The sequence below is a fragment of the Triticum urartu genome, chromosome 6A (genome assembly GCF_056163025.1).
Source record: "Triticum urartu cultivar PI428250 chromosome 6A, HENAU_Tu73, whole genome shotgun sequence".
Classification (NCBI taxonomy): domain Eukaryota; kingdom Viridiplantae; phylum Streptophyta; class Magnoliopsida; order Poales; family Poaceae; genus Triticum; species Triticum urartu.
In genome coordinates this window covers 307,437,237-307,444,687 of record NC_141878.1, presented here as the reverse complement: position 1 = coordinate 307,444,687, position 7,451 = coordinate 307,437,237, and the positions used below count along the sequence as shown (strand labels likewise).

The 7,451-nt window shown below is 44.0% G+C and overlaps 1 long non-coding RNA gene across 1 annotated transcript; it reads right to left on the bottom strand.

Moving 5' to 3' along the window:
• Positions 1–341: 341 nt before the first annotated feature.
• LOC125512948 (uncharacterized) lies at positions 342–3,796 on the bottom strand. The gene is made up of 2 exons (XR_007285617.2): positions 2,603–3,796; positions 342–1,786 (listed from the first exon to the last, which is right to left on the bottom strand). It is a non-coding gene; the product is annotated as an uncharacterized LOC125512948 (long non-coding RNA).
• Between the last annotated feature and the right edge of the window lie 3,655 nt (positions 3,797–7,451).

The window sequence follows — 7,451 nt, the reverse complement described above, 5'->3', positions numbered from 1 at the left end:
TATATTTGGTCCACATGCAAGTGTGTTCGTGTTCTGACCCTCTACCGTGTTATTATTTTTGCCAAATTTATAAACAACACAAGAGTTGGATGTACAAAGCGTCTGCGATTGGGAACGCAACAGACAAGGTTCGGTGAAACTACCCGTGTGCCACGCCCGTGCCCTGCAGTCCCTCACATCAACACAGTAGATTGGGCTCCACGAGGCTTGCCCCCTGTAACGCCCATGATGCGGCTCTATTTCCCACGTGTCGAGGCACGACTTAGAGGCATAACCGCATTGTGGTTTTGTCGCAAGAAGAGTCATCTTCACACAATCCCATGTAATGAACAAGAAAGGGATAAATAGAGTTGGCTTACAATCGCCATGTCACACAATGATCAAATAATTCATACATCATTCAGAGTACACACATAGTCAACTACGGACAAATCCAAATGAAAATAAGATAACCCCAAATGCTAGATGCCCAATCGTCCCAACCAAGCTTCAATAGTCTTGTTCACTTGAGTTCGGTGGCATCACCTGCACTGGCATCATCGGAACCTGCAACTGTTTTCGTAGTATATGTGAGTCACAAGGACTCAACAATCTCAAAACCTGCGAGATCAAGACTATTTAAGCTTGTGGGTAGGATAAGGTAATGAGGTGGAGTTGCAGCAAGCGCTAAGCAAAATATGGTGGCTAACAAACGAGTACAAGAGTAAGAAGAGAAACTACGCAACGGATGTGAAGCTAGAAGTGATCCTGAAACTACTTACGGTCATACATAACCCAAACCGTGTTCACTTCCCGGACTCCGCCGAAAAAAGACCATCACGGCTACACATGCGGTTGATGCATTTTAATTAATTCAAGTGTCAAGTTCTCTACAACCCGATATTAACAAAATTCCCAACTGCTATATAACCACGGGCACAGCTCTCAAAAGTTTATACCCTGCAGGGGTCTCCCAACTTAGCCCATCACAAGCGCTCACGATCAACGAAGGATATTCCTTCTCCCGGAAAGACCCGATCAGTCTCGGAATCCCGGTTACAAGACATTTCGACAATGTTAAAACAAGACCAGCAAGACCGCCTGAATGTGCCGATAAGTCCTGATAGGAGCTGCACATATCTCGTTCTCAGGGCACACCGTATGTGACATCCTACGAGTAAAACCAACCCTGAAGTTTCCTCGAGGTGGCCTCGCAGTCTACTAGGTTCGGACCAACACTTAGAGGAGCACGGGCCTGGGGACGTTGAATAAAGATGATCCTCGGGTTAATTACTCTCTAGGCAAAATTTTGGGTTGTTGTTAGGCAAATGTTAAAACCAAAGTTGGGCCTTGCTGAAGGATTTTTATTCAAAGCGAATTGTCAAGGGGGTCCCATAACACCGACCACGTAAGGAACACAAAATCAAGGAACATAACACTGGTATGATGGAAACTAGGGCGGCAAGAGTGGAACAAAACACCGAGCAAAAGGCCAAGCCTTCCACCCTTTGCCATGTATATAGATCATTAATTAAAATAAGAGATATTGTGATATCCCAACATATCCATGTTCCAACATGGAACAACCTGCAAGGCACCTACAACTAGCAACGCTATAAGAGGGGCTGAGCAAAAGCGGTAACTTAGCCAAACAACAGTTTGCTAGGAAGGTGGGTTGGAGGCTTGACATGGAAATATGGGAGGCATGATAAACAAGTGGTAGCTAGCACAACATAGTGGTGGAGCGAACAACTAGAAAGCAAAGATAGAAGTGATATCGAGGGTAATGGTCATCTTGCCTGAGATCCTGCAAGGAATAAGAATGAGTCCATGAAGAAGACAAACGGACGTAGTCGAACGAATCATCACAACTCCGGAACGAAACCGAAGCTAACGAGACAGGAAAACCGAAAGAAGCAAACAACATGGTAAACACACAAGCATATACATGGCATGATGTACAACCAAGGATAATGCATGTTCGGTTCAAATATGCATGGCATGGCAAAGTGCACAAACAAAACTACAAGTTAAGTGGAGCTCAACATGTAACAAGAAGCATGTTGACGAAAGACCACATTTGATTATTTAGTTCACTCCCGGTTAGGTACTCAACAATATTAAGTGTTGGTTAACATGGCAAGAGATGAGGCATAAGTAAGCAACTATTTAGGCAAGTTTAACATGAGGCCGGAAATAACAAACAACAATTCCATAAAATCCCCATATGCATATTATAAATTTGGTATTGTTCTGCCCAAAAACCATATTTTAGCATTGTTAAGCATGCAAAGTAAAGCCACCATGTTAATCTATGAATTTTTCCAAGCAAGTTACATATATAATTTATTTAATTCAATCTACGGTTATTTAGTTATGAAATAAATCATTTTAGCATGTCATTTGAGAAAATTTAATCAAACAACAATTTAAATTTTTTTAACATGGATGAAAGTTGCACATTATGAAACGAGATGAAAATCTAAGCATTTTTCATATATAATGTTTTTACATGCGATGCACGGTTGGTGAGTTATGATATGCATGTACTGCAAGGGCTTTTCTGCAAAATAGTAAATCCTTGGAAAAATAACAAATCGCAGATCCAAAAAAAAACCCATACAGGCCGAATCTGATCAAGCATTGGGCAGCTGGGCTGCTCAACGGCTTCACCCAGGTCGGTGGAGGTGTTGGGCATGCAGAGCCAGCTGGGCCGAGGCGAGGCTGGCCCAAGCGTGCGCGGATCTGGTGGTTGACTCGATCAAGTCAACCTGGTCGAGCGGGAGCTGGCGTCCTTGCTGAAAAGCTCGACGCGGCTCGAAGTAGAGGGCGAGGCCGACGACTGGCAACGGCGGCGCGGTAGGTGAAGCAGAGGAGGTCCGGCGAGGGAACGACAAGGAGGTGGCTCCGATCAGTGGGTTGAGGGACTTGGCCGGCGGCGCGGAGTGGCATTCGATCTGGAGCAGGGAAGACAGGGACGACGTGATGGAGAGGACGCAGGGGAGGCATCGGCAGGAACTTGCACGGGGTCTCCGGCGAGGGCGACGCAGCTTGAGGCGGGGAAGACCCAGAACGGGACGGAGCCGGCGGATCCGAGGCGGAGGTCACCGGATCCGGCGAGGAACGTGATCGGTGGCGGTGGCACAAACCATCCATGGCGGGTCCTTGAGTTCCCTTCTGATGGCGCCTGGTCTGGGTCGCTGGCAGCAGCCAGTCTGACGAGGCACACGAGAGGAGAAGCAGGTGCTCGGGTGCTGCCGTAGGCGCAAGAGGAAGCAGAGGATGTGGCATCTCCAGCGAGGTGGTGTAGGGGAGCTCCGGGACGAGCGGGACGCGGGGATGGACGCAGGAGGACGAATTCATCCGTCTCCTGGCTGGGCTTGGTGCAAACGGAGGAGAGGGAGCTGCGGCCATCCATGGCTATTCCTGGAACAGGGAGGGAGAGGCATGAGAGACGATGGAGAGAACCAGAGGGAGGAGGGACGAAGGAGAAGAAGATGGGAAGGGGCGACGGGGTCCTGCTGGTGCTGCTGCTTGCAACCAGTGGCGAGCTGCTCGTGATCCCCTCGGGATTGAGCAGAGGAGGCGCTGGTGGATGGAGGGGGCTATTGATTGGTGGATTCAGGATCAGAAGGGATCCCGAGGTAGATGGTGAGTTGGTGGCGGCGGCAGACACGGAATGGATGAGGTAGATCCCCTAGATTTTAGGGTTAGGCTACAAATGGACAAAGGGGTGTCTACTACATATAGCAAAAGAAATTTAGAAAAGGGGCTAGAATGACCCTCCGATTGTAATCGGACGGTCGACAATAAAATGCTTAGGACAGTCCAACAAGAAACCGATGATGAGTTAGGGATGTTTGGGGATGATCCGTATCCAACAGTCATGACTTCCTGAGTTGGGTTCGGGATGTTTCGGACACGGACACAAGGGGGGTTAGGCGGTCACGGTCAAGAGGGAAGTGAAAACATGATTGTTCTGGAACGGTCAACGAAGGCAAAGCGGTCCGAGGGAAGGTGCTGAAGGCAAAGGGAGAAATGACAACAACAAGCGAATGCAAGTTTTTGAAAAAATGACGGCAATAGAGTACTGATGCAATGTGGATGATGCGATGATGAATGCAACAAACAAATAAATAACAGAGCTGACATGCAAAACATGGAAGGCATCTGGAGCGCCGGTCTTGGGGCGTCACAACTCTCCTCCACTTACAAGCGGTCTCGCCCCGAGATCTAAGGATGGCACCGGAGAGAAGCGGAAGAGGAAGAGGTAAAACAAGTTGCTTCTTTGACATATCAGTGAAACCATCAAACCTTGAGAGGTATAAAACTTGAAGAAATGACATGACTAGGATTAACAAAATTGAAAACATCCCTTTAGGAAGAGGAGTAAGGAATACGACGAGAACCAAGATCTCAATGAACAAAATAGACTCTGAAAGCAGTCCGGTTAAAATGAGATAGAGAAGGCATTAGGATGAAAGAATTCAGACAGCACCCCAACTGAAAGGTGAGGCAAGACTTGATAAGATGAAAGAACTTGAATAGAGGACACCACACTCATGTTAAAAGGATAGCCAAGGAAAAGAACCTGATCTTGATAAAATCAGATGATGAGTCGAAGAGAGTAACATCACAATGCCTCCGCAACAAAAGAATGGAAGTTAGATGGTTGGAAGAAAAGAACAGAGAAGATAATAACAACTTAAACCACAATTGAATTTCGAAAGCATCCTTCCAAGAAGGTTAGGACAGAGTTATTGGAAAACCAACAATGAAAAGAATAAGCTTGTAGTAGGCTTATGGAAACATCTCAACATTATGAGGTGACAAACAGCCACTAACGAATACCATTGATTTGAGTGAGAGCACCAAAGAGATGAAAAACTTCTTCCACCAAGATGATAAAGAGATAACTTGGATCACTATTAATAACCACAATAGCAACATTCTTTAGGGAAGGTTTTAGGTGAAATATACCCCAAGAAAACTCCAACAAAGAGATTGATGGATTTAAAATACCTCATTTTTGACAACATGTGAATCATGAAACACGAAGGGAAAATTGTCAAGAGTGACATAACACCATCTCAAGAGATAAGGTAGAAAGAATTGCACTTTGGAATGCAAGATGAGGAATGCCTGAACTCCTCAAAAAACATGTGTTGAACACCATGTTTAGTTTAGAGTATAGCTTGGCGGATCTTAACTTCAAGAGAAAGCTTGAAGAACAATTGAAGAATGAAGGGAATCCTTGACGAACCACCATATTGAGCCTTCATGAGAACTCCGGTAATAAAAGGATGGTGGAAAAGAAGCAAAGATTGGGATAACAAGAATTAAAATCTTGCAATGATTTAGATGGACCTTCGGGATGAGATAAATGAGACAGCTTTGAACTCCGAAAGAAAAGATGAAGCATCTCGAACCGAGAATGTGACATGATGAACAACTCCGAAAAGAAGAAACTAATCACTTGGATGAAACACTAATAAGAATTAAGTTATGCATATACTTCACCAATTTAATTTGATGGCAACCAACAGATTTGACATACTACTTATTCTTCTTGAAAAGGAATGATGAGAGATATAGCACAAACTTCAGGAAATCTTCAACGAACAACCGGTGGATTGGGAGGAATGAATGAATTGATATGATAAGAACGGAAGTGGAAATCTTAAACGAATCACCGTAAGAATTGAACGAATGCAGAAAAAAGAATGAATCACTAAAAAGAATTAGAAAAGAACAAAGGCACTTGAGGAAACTTAGATATAAGACAATGAAGAGAACATGAGATGACTAGCAAATACCGGAATGATCCATCGATAAGAATTAGAGGGCGGGAGCAAAACTGAAAATGAATTATTCTTTTGAAAAGGATGGTCTCCATAGAACCCAAATAAAAGTACTTCTGAAATACTTCGGATGGGTATGAAAAAAAATTCTGACAAACAAAATAAGATTAGAGGATAGCATGAAACTAGAACCATGAATCTTTGGAAGAACGAGTAAGGATTCAAGAGGAACTCTTCTTCGGTCTTCGAAATCTGAGAAAGACGATGAGATAGACCACCATGAATTGTTGAGGCACTCCGAAATGAAGAATAGAAATGTTGAACCAACGATGAAAAGAATTGAAAAAAATCTTGGAGAAGGCATGTGACTGATGGAATCCATTCTTACGTCACAGTTTGAGAAGAATTTGAGAACTCCAGAAAAATAGAAGAGTCAGGTAAGATCCTAGGAAAACACCCGTGGGTTAGGGCGCACTCAAAAGAAACACCGTTGAAACGATTACTTCAAAGGGAGATTGCCCCGGTTGAATTAAATGGCTTGAATGAGATAAAAACCTCGAAATAGCTTGAACGGATTGATAATGGAAACATGAATCTTCTGACATATCTTCATCACTTCAGATATGAATAGAGAGAGGTGAGCGATTAAGAGGTGCACTGGCATGGGAAAGCATTTGAAACGGGGAAAGGGATATGATCAACATCGAAAGCTTGCATTGAATCCACCAAAAAAGAATACGAGAATGAAGAATGATAAACTTACTTAGCATATTCACGAGGAAACACCAGATAAGAACATTGAATAGAAAAATGAAGAGGCTTCTCACGAATAAAATGGACACTTGATTAAAAAAATCGAGTCCTTGAAGAAAAAGGGTCGGAGGGTGGGTAAAACAAATGCAACTTGGGACGGATGAAACAAACACTGTTGCAAAGAACTGAGAATTGAACTCGCGAATGTTGAAATGATTGGATCCACTTGAAGAGAAGCACGCTAGTTGGAAAAGAATTGGCATGACCATCTCGATGATCAAGAACGATTAGCACTCCCATAGAAATATGAGGACAACACTCAGAAAAAGGTTTGGAATCAACAATTGACAATGAAGCAACTCGAATACCACAATCAAAACAAAAGAAAGGATTTGGCTTGCAGAATAAGCCGGAACAAACATATGATAGAGCCCATATCGTATCATGTGTCTGTTGGAAGGATATCCTACGTGATACTTGAATTCCCACCTAAGAACTCCTGAAACTTTTTGGTTATGCAATCTGGTGTTGGGGATACAGGGAGGCACAATATATATCACACAACGAACAAGCCCTACGCTCCAACTGTATCCATCCGTCAACACATAACCAAGAAAACTCCAAAAATCGTGTACCTCAAGCTTCGAGAAGCATCTATTATACGAGCTGTGGCAATACTCCCGAACTCCCTCCCCAGTACTGGGTGGCGTCGAGGTTATCTCACCACTAACTGCATAAAAGAGATTTTCGATGTCGGTGAACTCAGGTATTCCAAAACTGAACGATAAAGTTGTGATGACAACACCTCAAGGCTCAACTCCCCGGGACACTGCCACAACCCCTAAATGTCAGGAGGTACCAAGAACAATGTTCTCGTCACAAGAATATCGGAATGATCCCAAGATACCCACGTGATCC